The following is a 16,991-nucleotide window of genomic DNA, read 5'->3' as shown; positions in this document are numbered from 1 at the left end:
CCCAAGACCTCCTGCACGCCCAAGTGCATTAGATCTATCTCTTTGCTCAACATCAATTCGACTAGATTGCACCTGGAAAATATTGCCTGATTTACACGGTAGCGATCATTTACCAATCATCATCTCAATTAGCTGTAACAAATGTATTGCTAATTCAGCTAGTATTCCATATGATTTGACAAAAAATATCGACTGGATTAAATACCAAAGCAGAATCTCTAGTATTTTGAATTCAATGGAAGAGCTCCCTCCACTTGAAGAATATGACTTCCTCATTTGTTCGATTCTGGAGGCAGCAGAACAATCCCAAACTAAACGCTTTCCTGGGCCAACGACTAACAGAGGGCCTCCCAACCCCTGGTGGGACAAAGAGTGCTCAGAGGCTAAACTCGCAAAACAAAATGCTTGCAAGACGTTTCTAAAACGGGGAGGAGGAACTCCTCAGAATTTTGAAAAACTTATGGTTTTAGAAACCAAGTACAAGAGCATACTTCGAGCCAAAAAATGTAGCTATTGGAGACATTTTGTCGAAGGTTTGTCAAGAGAAACCTCAATGAGCACCCTTTGGAATACGGCCAGACGAATGAGGAATCGTAACGTGGGCAATGAGAGTGATGAATACTCGAACCGATGGATATTTGACTTTGCTAGGAAAGTTTGCCCAGATTCTGTTCCTACGCAAAGCATTATACGGGAATCTCCTCCAAATAATGGTTTTATTAATAACCCATTTTCAATGATGGAATTTTCTATAGCACTCTTGTCTTGTAACAATAACGCCCCTGGGTTGGACAGAATTAAATTCAACTTGGTGAAGAATCTGCCCGACCTCGCAAAAAGACGTTTGTTGGAATTGTTCAACAAGTTTCTTGAGCAAAATATTGTTCCGCCTGACTGGAGACAAGTGAAAGTTATTGCCATTCAAAAGCCGGGGAAACCAGCTTCCAATCACAACTCATATAGACCCATTGCGATGTTGTCCTGCATCAGAAAATTGTTCGAAAAAATTATTCTACGACGTCTCGACACTTGGGTCGAGACGAACGGTTTGTTGTCAGATACTCAGTTTGGCTTCCGTAGAAATAAAGGGACGAATGATTGCCTTGCATTACTTTCGTCTGACATCCAAATTGCCTTCGCTCAAAAGCAACAAATGGCATCTGTATTTTTAGACATTAAAGGAGCATTTGATTCAGTTTCCATTGATGTTCTTTCGAACAAGCTCCACCAACATGGACTTCCAGCGGTTATAAATAATTATTTGCACAACCTTTTTCCAGAGAAGTGCATGTATTTTTCACATGGCGATTTGGCAACATTCAGAATTAGCTACATGGGTCTCCCGCAAGGCTCATGCCTCAGTCCGCTCCTCTATAATTTTTACGTGAATGACATTGACAGCTGTCTAGTAACCCCATGTACACTAAGGCAATTGGCAGATGATGGCGTGGTTTCAGTTACTGGGCCCAAAGCTATTGATCTGCATAAACCATTGCAAGATACCTTAGATAACTTGTCCGTTTGGGCTGTTCATCTTGGTATCGAATTCTCTGCGGAGAAAACAGAGTTAGTCGTCTTTTCAAGAAAGCATGATCCCGCGCAGCTTCAGCTCCATATGATGGGAAGAATGATCCAACAGGTCTTAACTTTTAAATACCTCGGGGTGTGGTTCGATTCCAAATGCACGTGGGGAGGACACATTAGGTATCTGATAACGAAATGCCAACAAAGAGTAAATTTTCTTCGAACAATAACAGGATCTTGGTGGGGTTCTCATTCGCAAGATCTAATAAAATTGTATCAAACAACGATACTTTCATTGATGGAATATGGATGCGTTTGCTTTCGTTCCGCTGCAAACTCTCATATTATCAAACTTGAGCGAATTCAGTACCGTTGTTTGCGAAGTGCCTTAGGCTGCATGCACTCGACACATACAATGAGTCTTGAAGTTCTGGCGGGAGTTCTTCCATTAAAAGATCGATTTTGGGAGCTTTCATCACGCCTGCTAATAAGATGTGAGGTGCTGAATCCCATGGTAATTAATAATTTCGAACGACTAGTCGAGCTTCGATCTCAAACAAAATTTATGACAGTATATTTTAACCATATGTCACAGGAAATCAACCCTTCAAGATATATTCCTATCCGTGTCAGCATCCTAAGTGCCCCTGACTCAACTTTATTTTTCGATACATCCATGCAGCGTGAAGTGCGTGGAATCCCGGATCATCTACGCTCGACGGAAATCCCAAAAATATTTTCAAGTAAGTTCAGGCATATTGACTCTGAGAAAATGTTTTACACGGACGGATCGCGAATTGAAGAAGCGACAGGGTTTGGTATGTTCAACAATAATGTTTCGGCCTCATTTAGGCTTCAAGAACCTGCATCTGTTTATATAGCAGAGCTAGCAGCAGTTCATTATAGTTTGAGTGTAATCGTCACATTAATTCCAAACCATTATTTCCTCTTCACAGATAGTCTGAGTGCAATTGAAGCCATTCGCTCAAACATGACTGGCAAGACTGAACCGTTTTTCCTGGGCAAAATAAAACAGTGCCTGAACGACATATTGAATAATAATTATCTAATCACTATAGTCTGGGTCCCGGCTCATTGCTCCATTCCTGGCAATGAAAGAGCCGATATTTTAGCCAAACGTGGTGCTATTGAGGGTGAAATTTATGAGAGACCAATTGCTTTCAACGAATTCTATAGCTCGTCTCGCCAAAGAACACTTGCCAGCTGGCAAGCTTCTTGGGATAAAGATGATCTGGGTCGGTGGATGCACTCAATTATTCCGAAAATATCGACAAAGGCATGGTTCAGGGGACTGGATGTGAGTAGGGATTTCATTCGTGTGATGTCCAGACTAATGTCCAATCACTACACGTTAGATGCACATCTCCTTCGAATTGGGCTCTCCGAGACTAATCATTGTGCTTGCGGAGAAGGTTATCGGGAAGTATCGTGATGTCAGATCTCAACTAATAAATTCTTTGCGTACCCAAGGTAAACTATCCAATATCCCAGTTCGAGACATTCTTGCTTGTCGTGACCTTTCATACATGAAACTTATTTATCATTTCATAAAGAAAATTGGAGTTTCAATTTAATAAAGGCCCCTTTTAAGACTTAGTTCTGATCCCAGCTGCGTCCATGAGTTCAACCAATAGCTTAATTAGAATAAAAATTATGTAATGATACAAACAAACTCGAAACAGTTTATGAAATTATCAACAAAATGTCTGAAAATAACAGCTTATTTTATAATTTATAGAAGTTAATCGTTTGGTTCAAATAATATTTCCGAGTTGATTTCATAATTAATGACGAGTTACCTAAGATGATATTTAAGCTATAAGAGAATATGTTTTAATAAATTCAAAACGTTGTGACTATGTTAGAATTAAATTAGGATAAGAATATTATGTAAAAGTGATGCTACGGCGAAGAAAAACTTATGTAAACTGCCTTAAGAAATAAACGTATTTATGGAAAAAAAAATACATCGAAGAATGATTCTTGAAGCTCAACGCCAAGAACAGATTGTTGAATCAGCTTACCATTACGCTGAATTCTCAGTGCAATTGGAATTGTGTTGTTCGTACTCTAAAATCACTTGATATAAAGTCTTTAAATTAAACGTGAGTACTTTTTTTCAACTCACCATGCCGATAAAAAACAACGTAAAAATAACGTTACAGGAAAACAATTTGTCATAGCTGCCACGTATGCAAATCAGTAAAGTATACACAAACTGTAATTATTACTAATCACGTTGTGACAAAGTGTTTGTTTGATGACAGTATCCGCTGTTCACACGCACACTAATATACGTTTGTGGTGCAGGCGATTCTATATCTGCACTGTAAATGAAAATCCATTAATTTCACAGCGTAAAACAAAATCTAAATGGCTGAAAATTCGTTGGGAATAAAATCAATTTTTTTTGCCCCTCGATAATTTTGACATGTTTTGAAGGGGGGGGAGACAAAAATTTCGAAAACAATTTGCAATGGCCTTAATTTACTCTTGATGGCTTTAGCTCCACTGGAATTCATATAATATCAAGAATTTGAAGTCATTGCTCGGCGAAGACCGGTTGTTCGGTTCAGTGTAGCAGTTATCAATAATCAATCCGCCATGATTTTAGAAATCGCTTGCTCTTTGTTTCCTATCTCAGTTGCGATATATAGATAGCTTGGGAGAAAATTAATTGTTTACTCTCGGATACACATTTTTCTCTTCTCAATTAGTAGTAGTTATTATATTATTACTGTTTCGGCTTAGAAATTGATAAATACCGCCAACCGGCAATGAAGTAAGTTCAGTTGTTGAATAAACTCTTTGATAAAATCGCACGTTTTGTTTGTTAAAATAATTAAGTGGTTTTAAGTGAAACGCACTTTGATAACCCGCCTGTCCGCTCTGCGTGCCACTGAGATTGGCATAATAAACCCGAACTGTTTCAATCGTATATTGATTATTCGTCGTCTCGAAGATACTCCTGCAAAGAAAGGTTCCCGAAGTGAAATCCTGCTGCAACACCGGTTATATGGCGAATATGCCAAATATAGACATATTTTCTGTCTATGCCTTGAATGAGTCAGTCTAACTGTGACACAGAGTTTTGAGTTCCACAGTGGCAAAGCTCATCAGTCATCGGCACGGAAATACACCTTGACTTGCGAGCTCCAGTTTTAGTGGTCTTTTACGACATGGAACAGGAAACCAGTAGATCAAATCTTGGTTGAAATAATTCCGCCGGATGCCACAAACGGCTTACCTGTTTGGTGGACTAATACCATTGGGCCAGGTGGACCGTAGAGTTATTCTTAGCCAGTTGAGAACCACTACCGACCATACACGGCTACCTAGGCTGCTCAGAAAAAGAAGTTGACATGGAAGATAAATTTCCATTGGTGGCCAAGCTACCGGTGAATTTACATCAATTTTCATGTGCTTTGGGAGAAGGCAATTGAATGGAAAGTCACTTTACAGTTCTTCATTTTTGCCTTTCTCATCTAGAAAGGTTATGCAATCACTTGAAAAATCGACTAGTGTATACCATTCGACTCAGTTCATCGAACTGAGCAATGACTGTGTGTGTGTCTGTCAAATAATCTCACTAAGTTGGCTTGGCACGGAGATGGCTTAACCGCTTTTGACAAACCTAGATTCAAATGAAAGGCCTCACAGTCCCATACGAAATTCCTGAATTCCATCCGGATCCGACTTCCAGTTCGGAAGTTGTCGGCCAAAGTGTGTTGAATATTGTACACCGTCACTTAAACTGGCGGAACAAAAACCGTAAAAAATTTAGTAAACTGGACTCAAAACCATCAGTCTTAGGGTGAAATCAAAGGTCTTATGGTCCTAAAGACTGTCCCAGAAAGTATGGACGCAACCAAAAACCGCTACCATTTCGCAATCGTTCAGAATCTGTCAATTTTTATGGCTGCGTCCTGTTGTTTACACTCTTCTCTAACCACTTGTGCAGTTGTTTATTCGTTTTCATTAGTTTGTTTCGAAATGTGTGGGCTTTCAGCAGAACAACGTCGAAAAAATGTGTACAAATGGTGCACAGAACGCGGACTGTCACTGAGAAAGGTAGAAAAATTGGAAGGAGTAAGTGAAAAAACCATGCGAAATGCAATCAGGAAGTTCGGTGAGGATAACATTCTTTAGGACAAACCGAAAACGGATCGAAAAAAAGGTCCTGCTAACCCTCAGTTGAATAAACGTATACTGAAGGCGTTCGAGCAAAAGAAGGAGGTTTCAGTTCGGGATGTGGCCAAAAAAGTGAGCACTTTGAAGTCAAATGTTCTTCGTGCTAAAGAAAGTTTGAATCTTCGAACCTATAAGAAGCAGAACCGTAGTCCGAAACAAGAAGCATCGATCATGCCGAGGGTTCGAAAGCTGTACAATCTTGCTGGAAATTTGAACTGCATAACCATGGACAACGAAATCTACGTGCAACTCGATTACAAATCCTTGTCGGGACCACAATATTATACGGTGCGAGAAGGGCAAGTGTTAAACCAGTCCGAGACATCGATTGAAGTCGAAAAATTTGGTAAGAAAGCTATGGTCTGGCAAGCAATTTGTAGCTGCGGTAAGATTTCGAAACCCTTCATCACCACTGCTTCAATGAACTGCGAAATATACATCAAGGAATGTTTACAAAAACGACTTCTACCCATGATTCGAAGCCACAAGGATCCTGTTGTCTTCTGGCCAGATCTTGCTTTTTGCCACTACTCGAAATCAACGGTAAAATTGTATACTACTAAAAATGTCACTTTCGTCCCACCAGACATGAATCCACTTCAACTTCGACCAATTGAGGAATTTTGGTCATTAACAAAGCCACATCTTAGGAAACATGCCTCAGCAGCCGAAACCATTCAACAGTTCGAAAAAGATTGGAAAAAAAGTGTCAAAACTTGTCGCCAAGAAGTCTGTACGGAATTTAATGAGGAACGTTCGCAGAAAGGAGCGCCAACTAGTCTACAATGGCTAAGTAGCAAATGTTGAGAATAATATTCTGTTGTTGTAGTCTAATATTATCAGCATATCGAATAAAATTTGAATATCTAACACTTGTGAATTATTTACAGCGAAATCAAAGTGCGTCCATACTTTCTGGGACAGTCTTTAGCAAAATTACTGCATATATTCGGATACAACAAAAATTTGAACCGTCGTTTAGAGTGCGATGGCAAAATTGTATTAAATCTTCAAAATTTGAATCAAAACTAGTAGAGTTTGTACGTCATGTTAGTTTTCGGCCGTACGATTATACCGGTTCTCGGGCTCCGGTGCCGGAAGTGCATATAATAGTGAACCCACTTCGTTTTCTTAAGAACGGCCTAACAGATCAGTGAACTGTTTCATTCTCTATGTTATACTAGTTGATGCACAAACAATTCCTTGGTTTCTTTCTAAACTCGCAGAGAAACATTTTAAATAGAATACCACAGTATTAACATATATGAGAAAGGCATCATTACACCTCTAGGTGGATAAAAACGGGTGTTATTTTTTTGAAAGCTGAAACACGGATACAAATCCATTGTCGGGTACCAAGATCAAGAAATCATGAAAATCATGAAACATTACTTCTCATGAGCCCATGCCTATTACTGTTCATGAGATGGATCATTTTGTTCATAAAATTTTGAAAATTTTTCATTATTTCGTGAGGAGTGAGGTTTCATGAATTTTTCAATTATGACGATAGTAACAATAGTTCGAAAATCAGTGGAAACCACCAAGTTACAGTGCTCTGACAGAAAGGCACATTTCAAACAGAAATTAACACCACAAAAAAAAGAAATATCAATAAACACCAATCCCCTCATCCTATCTTGCAACCAAACCGGAATAAGGTTATCGATTGTCAGTTGCGACAGCACACGCACTGTAATCATGTGTGTTATCAAATATCCAACAAATACCGAATGCGGCATTCCACTGTTAGTGTGCCTAAATGACTGCTGCTTTGGCGCTGCTGGAACCCAAATCAACGCTGCAACGGTACATTTCTCCTATCCTCCTATCCTGTCCGCACCTTACTCCGTCTGACGACTTCACCAAAACTTTGACCCATTAATTTATGCACCGACTGTGGGTCGGTCGGTCGGTCGACTTTCTGAATCTGAAATTCAAATCTCTCCCCGCGGTCTATCTATCTCCAACTGGTCCCAATGGATTCGATGGTAATTTTATATTTTTGACTGCCGTCTTAAAATATTTTCCAGTAGACTCCAAATACCCTTTTCGGGGGTGGAGGGTGACAACAACGCGAAAGCAAAAGAAAAAAAAACAAAAACCATCGATTTCGGCCCACAGAAAACGATCGCGTTTCGTAATTCCATTCCGTGATACGACGTTTGTACGCGCGAAGATGATGTGACTTTTTTTTCGGCCTGATCCGTGTCTTACATAAGGCGGATATAACATTTTTGGACTGAACCAGCAGAGACGGCGAGTGTATTATCGATCACCATCGTCATCATCATGATCATCGCCGCCGTCTCCATCATGCACACCATCACAAGTGTCGCCGATGTCGCGATACCCGAAAAATATCGCTCCGAACGCCTCGAGCTGCGGAATGAAAAGTATGATTCAACGAATGTTCCAGCTCAACCAGTTGCGAATCAAGTTGCGATGGTCATCGAGTGGACAACATCCAGGCATCCATGGGGCAGAGTAAACATAAGTCAAAAATGACAGGCTGCCTGAACGAACCAAGCGAGTGGCACAAGCACAAGGCGAGTTATCCAAACATGCAACAGGTTGTTGTTCAATGGATTGTCCATCGTTCGACAAAGTTTGGAATCACACGCGGCGGGAGGTCCATCGACGTTATTAATGCCGAACTTTCTCATAGCTGGTTTAAATTCTCATTAGAACAATGGATTTAAATTAAGGTAAATTTAGGAAAAAAGGTCTTCTGCGAAAAAGATTTGAAGAAAGAGTGTAGGAAAGTGCGTAAGAAAGATGGCGCACGTATTGCATAGTGTTTGGTGTGCAGCGTTAGGTGCGGGAGAGAAGGTTGAATAAATCAACTTTTCAAAAACTAAGCTAATATGAGTTTATTTATTCCCTGAGAGTTTGAAGTGAAATTTTGCCTGTAGCGTTTTAAATGGATGCAGTATCAACATTTACTCTATTCTTTGTTCTTTATCTTTTCCCGGAAAATAAGGTAGATCAGAGTACCAGAAAATGGTATTTAGCAGAACGTTGGAATTCATAAATTTTGGCCAACACATTTTAGCTAATTAATAAGAATTGAGATGCAATTTGTCTAGATAGATTATTCGTTCTATTGCCATCAAGTTGGAAGAAAATTGGAAAATTCTCCGGCAATCGATTTTTTGTTTTGGCAGCACAATTTTAAAATAGATAGAAATGGTGCAGAAATCTAATTTTCTTCCTCATCCTACACGGTATAAATTAAATGTAAACTCAAGAATCTATCAAGCTCACATTAGGTAAGTTGGTCGGAGAATGGTTCGATAAGTTTTTTGCGTGCGGAGATGGATCATAGGGGATGGACCACACCGGCTGTGTACAGTCAAACTAAAGACCAACTTCTTTTCTACCAGAAATTAGGGAGTGTATCGGAAAGTAGTTAGCAACATTGATTATTGAATAAAAAAGCGAAAAAAAAACATATTTTGACATCAGTTTTCGAAATATTGTAGAAAAATTACATTTTTATGCATTTCACTGATTATATTGAAGAAAATCCTAGTTTCTGTGAAACGCTCGCACTTTGGACTTGACATTCTTCGTTAAATTCAGCACAGTTACTTTTGTGGCTTTCCTGGTGGCAGCTGTCCAGTTTTTTTTAACTCCTGTATGTTATGGCACACTGTACCTTCCTTCCGAAAGTGCCACTTGACAATTGCCCAATACCTTTCAATTGGCCAAAGATACGGGCAGTTCGGTGGGTTGATGTCCTTTCCCACGAATTGTACATTATTTCTTGACAACCACTGTATAACGGAGTTGGCGTAGTGGGCTGAAGCCAAAGCCGGCCAGAAGAGAGGAGGATCCTTATGCTTTTTGTACAGTGACAGCATACTCTTCTTCAAACATTCTTCTTCGTACACCTTGGCGTTAATTGTGCCATTCGTGAAGAAAATCGACGACCGCACACCCCAGGTACAAATTGCTTGCCAAACCAACACCTTCTGCCCAAACTTTTCCATCGCCACCGTAGTGTCAGCGTCATCTAAGTCCTGGTACACCGATTTCGCATAATATTGCGGTCCGGGCAGCGCTCGAGAGTCTTCCTTGGCGTAGGTTTCGTCGTCGATCAGGATGCATCCGTCTTTATTCTGTAGAATCCGGTTATACAGTTCTCGCGCTCTTGTTTTGGCCTGAACTTGCTGTACCAGGGACTTTTTCGGCACCTTCTGTTTCTGGTACGTTTTCAGGGAGTTCCGAACTTTGATCCTTTGAATCATCCCGATTCTGGTGTTGAACTGCTTGGCCAAATCCCGCGTCGACGCCGATGGGTTTTTCCTGATGTACTCAACCACTTTTAAGTCCCGGTCGGGCTGGCTGGGACCCGTTTTCCTACCGGATCGGGGCAAATCCTTCATGGAAAGGGTCTTACCGAACTTCTCGATAATATTTTTGAGATTGGTGTGGTGCACTTTCATCCGTTTTACAATTTCGTTGTACGTGACACCACTTTCTGAGCACCAAGTGTGCAAAATTTTCTTTCGCGTTTCCGGATCAATTCTACATATCATTGAAACGATAAACCGTACCGAAATCAATCGATTGCGTAGCTGTTGTTGACATGTAAACAAACATGCAACCGCAAAACACGCTGCAAAAAATTAAGCCATTTCAGAGTAATAACTGTTTGAATGTTGCTAACTACTTATCGATACACTCCTTATTCTGAATTGCCGAGTGTCATATACCATTCGAATCAGTTCGTCGAGTACGCAAAATGTGTGTGTGTGTGTGTGTGTGTGAGTGTGTGTATCGTATTTTTGCACTAACTTTTCTCGGAGATGGCTAAACCGACTTTCACAAAACTTAGATTCAAATGAAAGGTCATGTGGTCCTATACAAAATTCCTGAATACTATTTCGATCCGACTTCCGGATCCGGTATTATGGGGTGAAATGTGCAAAAAATGAGAAAATAATTGCACCAGTTTACGGTCCCATATAAAATTCTTGAATTTTGTTTGGATCTTACTTCCGGTTTCGGAGTGTGCAAAAAAATCAAAATATTTGTACTACTGTACTTTTCTCAGTAATGGTTTCACCAATTTTCACAAACTGGATCCGACATCTGGTTCCAGAATATACGGTACAAACGTGAAATAATTCTAAATCGGCAAAAAACTACTCCAATTGGTAGTCATTTTCAATAAACGGTCAACTAAACCGATTCCGGATAATCTTTCAAAAACTATTTTGAAGAACACCACAGTATTATCACAGGTAACAGATATACAGGCTCACATATGAACTGTGTGTAAAATTTGCTCAATCAGCGTGGCGAACACTTGCAGATGTCACCACGATCGACACGAGGTGCCGCCACGATTTGGGTGCCGCTTTCACTGAGCCACAACAACATGCAACATTCACATCACGCTAGATTTTTGTTTTTGTTTTATTCCGATTGAATTCTCGTGTGATTTATGTGACATGGAAAAAAATTGTCTTTAACACTTAGGGAAACCGTGTGATAAGTATTAAAATTGTTGTAGTTGGAACATTTCTATAACAGGTAGGAGGATTTTGTTTTCGTTCCGGAACGTCGTGAAACGTTTTGAAAGATCGCGGCGCACAGTCGAGTAGGTGGCAGTAGTGCAGCCATATAAAATGCCTCAGCGGTTTATGTTGATCCGGGGGTTTGCGTCAGCAGTTCAACATAATCTGCTGACGCACTGATGAGTCGAAACGAAACGTAAACTTAAGTTATTTGTGGCTTAACCTTATAGTTTAGAGCTAAAATGCCTTCAGAACAAATGATCAGTGAAAGATAAACCATATTTTGAAGCATATGGTATTAGGGTGGTCCTTATTATTAGGGTGATCCTAAAATTATTTTCCGTATGTGTTAAGATAGAGGACTGCACCCTTCGGCAAAATTGTAGGGAAACTTATATCAAGCAACTTTGCCAAAAAGACTATTGTAGTATCTCTAACGGTTTTAGTGTTATAGCTATTTTAATAGAGCAACTTAGGATGTTCCTAAAAAATCAGATTTTTTGCTCTAGTTTTCTTATTTTTCACTTCTCGTTATTGGTGCCTTTGAATATCTTTTAGAGTTGGTTCAAACCAATATTTTGATGACAAGAGAATTCAGGTAGCGTTTTCTGAACCGAAGTTATGAGCAAAACTAGTTCAAAACAGAACATTTTTAAACTGCTATATCTAACATTGGATCAAATGAAAAAAAATCTGTTATAGGAACGCCATCGCACGGCATCACATTCAACATACCATGTCAATTGTGTGGGTGTACAGTGCTGCTATTTTGGCGCGCATGAATTTGACATTTCTCTTTCCTACTTCTATGTACAAGATTCGAGGCGGACTCACCTGAGGGCACCATGCTCGCAAAAAAGGATGTTGTCAATGATTTATTTTTCATGCCGTTTGTATGTTTGTCTCTCGCTCCTTGACATGCTGATTTTGTCGGGACATGCGCCATGTCGGTTTCTCAATGTGCAAACAATAACTCACTTTTAGCAAAAGTCCATAGATCGAATTGTTGCGTGGAGAGGCGATATTCCAAATTGATATTTGTCTGGATCATTCACATTTGTTTCAGTTCTTGAAAAAATCAGAGCTTTTCCTGAGCGCTTGCATATGTATCAAGCTTAGGAGTGTGTGCCTGTTATGGCGTTTAACACTTTCGTATCGTTCAGGCAGAACACTAGCTTCGTTGATACAAATACTTTCCCAAGTAGTGTGGGAGAAAGCTCTGCAATTTCTGCATTTAATTGTCCATTTCCTGCTTTGTTAGTTGCGTGTTTTCCTTTTGAAAGTTGATTATTTTGGGTGGCAAAGGGAAACAGATGAAGGATAATTGTTATTCCAGATTATCCAGCCTTCTTGCTCAACAATCAATCGCAAGGGAACCAAACAAATAGCAAATAATGTATAGTAAGGAAGCGCAAGAGAGTCGAAATAAATCTATTGGCAAGTATAGGCAGTTCCATCCGCAAAAATTCAATCGTTTAGTGAATCTATAGGATGTATTCAAACGATTTCTTTTAACGTCTGATCCTGTAATAGCATTATCGAATAGAGTAACAACCAACGTGAGTCTACTCCATCTTCCCGATTATGCAGCTGAATTAGTTTTAACACGCTAGAAGACAGCAATACCTTATTTTAATATATATAGCTAATAAATGTCTTACATGAGAGAGCATTTTTCAATGAAAAAAACCCAATGTTTGAACACAATTTAAAAAAATTTAAAAAATATCCCCTCCGCCATTTTTTTTATAATCATGCTCGAAAGTATTTTCTATCAAATAAAAGAAACAGATTTTTTTTCATTTGCTCCAATGTTAGATATAGCAGTTTAAAAATGATCTGTTTTTGAACTAGTTTTGCTCATAACTTCGGTTCAGAAAACGCTACCTGAATGCGCTAGTCATAAAAAAATTGGTTTCAACAAACTCTAAAAGATATTCAAAGACACCAATAACGAGAAGTGAAAAATAAGAAAGCTAGAACAAAAAATCTGATTTTTTTAGGAACACCCTAAGTTGCTCTATTAAAATAGCTGTAGCACTAAAACCGTTTGAGATACTACAATAGTGTTTTCGGAAAAGTTTCTTGATATAAGTTTTCCTACAATTTTGCCGAAGGGTGCAGTCCTCTATCTCAACACATATGGGAAATAATTTTGGGATCACCCTAATAATAAGAACCACCCTAATACCATATGCTTCAAAATATGGCTTATCTTACACTGATCATTTGTTCTGAAGACATCATAGCTCTAAACTATAAGGCTAAGCCATTAATGTTTTTGTACCCCTAAATTATGGATCCGGACAACTGTGCACAGTGGTTTAAATCGACAAAAACCTGTTTTAATCCACCTAGTGGTGTAATGATGCCTTTCTTATGTACATATAATATTGTGGTATTCTATTCAAAAATTTTCTCTTCGTTTTTTGAAAGAAACCAAGAGATTGTTTGTGGATAAAATGCAGAATAAAACAGTGCTTTGATTGCGTAAGTCATCCTTAAGAAAACGAAGTGGGTTCACTATTATATGCACCTCCGGCACCGGAACCCGAGAACCGGTATAATCAAAGTCGGTTCGTACGGCCACCAACTAACATGACAAAGAAACTCTACTAGTACGCACTCTAAATTACGATTCAAATGTTTGTTGCATCCGAAAATATTTTAAGTGACAGTGTACAATATTGAACACACTTTACCCTATAACTCCGGAACCGGAAGTCGGATCCGGATGAAATTCAGGAATTCCTTATGGGACCACGAGACCTTTCATTTGAATCTAAGTCGGTTCTGCCATCTCCGAGAAAAATTAGTGAGATTATTTGACACATACACACACACTCACACAGACATTGCTCAGCTCGATGAACTGAGTCGAATGGTATATGACACTTGGCCCTCCTGGCCATTTTTCACTAGTCGATTTTTCAAGTGATTGTATAATCTTTCTATATGAGAAAGGTAAAACGTGAACTTAATTCTCTAGCTGCTAAACCGTTGATCCAATATGCATAGTTCCTTTGGAGAACTCATTCACAAAAATATACCTCGTGATTTCATCACAATAAAAAATGTGAAAAGCCTACTACGATAAAAGTTCATTTCAAGAACTTTTTTCCCTTAAGAGATAAAAAACAATGTCTTCTACAAAGTTTTAGAACTTCTAACGAGAAAAATTTTTGCCGAAGAAGCTAAAGGTCTAACGCATATAGTTTCGGATATATAAAGCATTTTCGTTTGAAACCACTTAAAATCAATTTTTTGTACATAACCTTTTCGGCAATTATTTTCAGTGTCTTTAGGTTTAGCAGCTAGAGAATTAAGTTCGCGTTACGGGTTACGGGTCATCCTTCTCCGAAAAAAAGAAGTCGGGAGATCAGTAATGCTGTTGAAGTGTGTGATATTTGTGTTTCGAATGCAACACATTTTAGCTAATCAATAAGAATCGAAATGCAGTTCGCCAATATCGGAATAGCGGAATAGCGGAAACAGTTCTTCAAAGTCTCGAATGACCCGGACTTGGTGAATGCGAGTTGTTAGTCGCCAGTAGTTGAAGTAGTTCCAGTGCAAAGCGCTACACATTCGAAATAAAGTCCTCCGATGCACACAACTTTCTATTAGCTTCCAATGGTTCGCGTCTGTCCAAGTTCATTGCTTATTCAGTGATGGCGACCGAGGGTCAAGACGACTACCGGTCAGTATCGGGAATTTTTCAATTTAAATGGGCCATAAAATATGCAGCAGAGAAATGGGAATTGGGTTGTTTTATTGTTGGAAAAAGGGAAGCACGAGCTTACGGGCAATAGAAAACACATTTCCTGCTCGCCCGTAAGGACGACATATGTCCAACGACGATTCTTTCGTTTTGCTTCCATCAATTTTCATTTCTTCGGCTGGGAAGTGCATCGTAGTATTTTATAATTTGTTTTCGTTTGAAGCATGCAACTATCGACCCCAGGTTTTCTTGAAGGCATCTGCTAAATGCGAATGCGAACGCTACATATCACGTTCCACGGAGCATATCGAACATCCAATTAACAGATTCCCTCGACTTAGTTAAGGGTTCAAACCAACCAACCAACCTCGGATTGATTCTCAGTATCGGCTAGCAAACGATTTGTTCGCACTTAAGAAATCAATCACGTCCCCATCGTACCTGCTGTGTTGTATCAAGCATACGTTATGCTATGCGCCTTTTTTCATAAGTCGTCGTCGTCGTTGGCGGCGGTGGTGTCATTCAACATTACCACCTACTCGTAGTTGGTGTCAAGTTGAATCCTTTGAAATCCTCGGTGCCGCCTCGGTACCAGTATCTCTTCAAGACTCCGTCCGGTTGGTTGGCCGTAGACCAGGCGTAGTGATTGAATCCTCTGGGACGATGTGAGTTGATCAGGCGGTCGCTGATTGCAGCAGCCGTAACCGCATCCTCCCCTTTTTGCGTCACGGATGAAATGACGAAACTTTTACCAGAAGCTCCTGGCTTCCGAGACTGTGCTGATACTGCGGCTACCGGAGCCGTTGTTGCTGTTACTGCGGGTACTGGCGCTGTTAACTTGTTATATATATATTTTTTTTTTACTTCACCAGTACGTGTTTCGCTTGGAATCTATGTCAAGATTGAGCTTTTGATTTTCCACTATCGCCCTCTGCCGACGTTTTGCAGCACCACCGGCATTCGCCTTTTTTTTTGCTTCTACTCTATGCCAAAACACTCGTTTCACTCACAATATTCAAGCGCTTTTCTATTTTTTCTTCTTCTCTTCTTGCAGCATCCTACTCCTCCTCCTTCTCGGTATCGCACCGCACTATGGTACAACTATGTATGGCACTTCTTGGAAAACATTGAAAGCAACAACATGAGCAAGAGCAAAAATCACATCCAACCATCAACCGAAGCCCGAAGTTTGCGAGGGGGGGTTCGCGCATCCGTGATCAACACACCGCTTGCAATTTTATTATTTTCTCACCCCTTCATTTCTTCCTTTCTACCGTTCCGTTCCGTTCCATACCAATCATCTACGATTCATCACACGATTTTCACGCTTTCTTCGCACTTTTCTTTCGCTTGAAATTAGGAGAAAATCATCAGACACATCATTTCCCATTCGCACACTTCACTGATTGCGCGCACTGGTCACTGGTCAGCCAACTTTTTTCTACGCGATTGCTGTGTGATGTGCCGGAAGAAGCCACTAAATCCAATCCGTCAATACTTTCGTGTGTTAAATAATTCAACCTCAATCCGACTCCGCTTAATCCCGTTGAGGGGCGTTAGTGAAACTGATAAGCGCAGGAATCTCAAAATAACAAAAATAACCGCCTCTTCTAACTTCTAACTGCGAGGTTCGATTCTAACGAGCTCTTGTTTTAAAGCCGCACGCGCGCACCATAGTCCAGCTCGATGCTGACTGACTGGCTGACTGACTGACTGACTGACAGACTGGTTTACCCAAACCAGGGGTGCGTTCCGTCCGACAGCATTGAGCTTAAGCGCACGAGATAGTGCGAACCACAGGCGAACGAGCAGACCCGAGCAAAACGTTTCGGGCCGATGACGATGACGGCGATGACGATCGGTTCGGATCGGATTCGGATCGGGATGGACGTTCGTTCGTTCGGTTCTCGTTTTGCGCTTTGCTCTGGAGCTTCTTCTTCGATTTAGGGTCGATCCAAGAGGTCAACCTGGCACTGATAGGGCGCGATTGCGGTGCTTCTGTGTGGAAA

The 16,991-nt window shown here is 40.2% G+C and overlaps 1 protein-coding gene across 5 annotated transcripts in view; it reads right to left on the bottom strand.

Annotated features, from left to right (window-relative positions):
* Positions 1–16,991, bottom strand: part of LOC131432983 (uncharacterized) — a 701,653-nt gene that overhangs the window by 98,621 nt on the left and 586,041 nt on the right. Inside the window, exon 1 of one of the 5 annotated variants that reach the window (XM_058599683.1) lies at positions 15,424–16,712. The exons of the other annotated variants lie outside the window; for them this stretch is intronic. The gene's annotated coding sequence lies outside the window, so the exon portion shown is untranslated. Of the gene's footprint in view, positions 1–15,423; positions 16,713–16,991 lie in introns of those variants that run through there. 5 annotated transcript variants of the gene reach the window in all.

This window comes from Malaya genurostris, chromosome 2 (assembly GCF_030247185.1).
Source record: "Malaya genurostris strain Urasoe2022 chromosome 2, Malgen_1.1, whole genome shotgun sequence".
NCBI classification, from domain to species: domain Eukaryota; kingdom Metazoa; phylum Arthropoda; class Insecta; order Diptera; family Culicidae; genus Malaya; species Malaya genurostris.
Note: the sequence above shows the minus strand (reverse complement) of the source record. Positions and strands in the feature narration are given on the sequence as shown.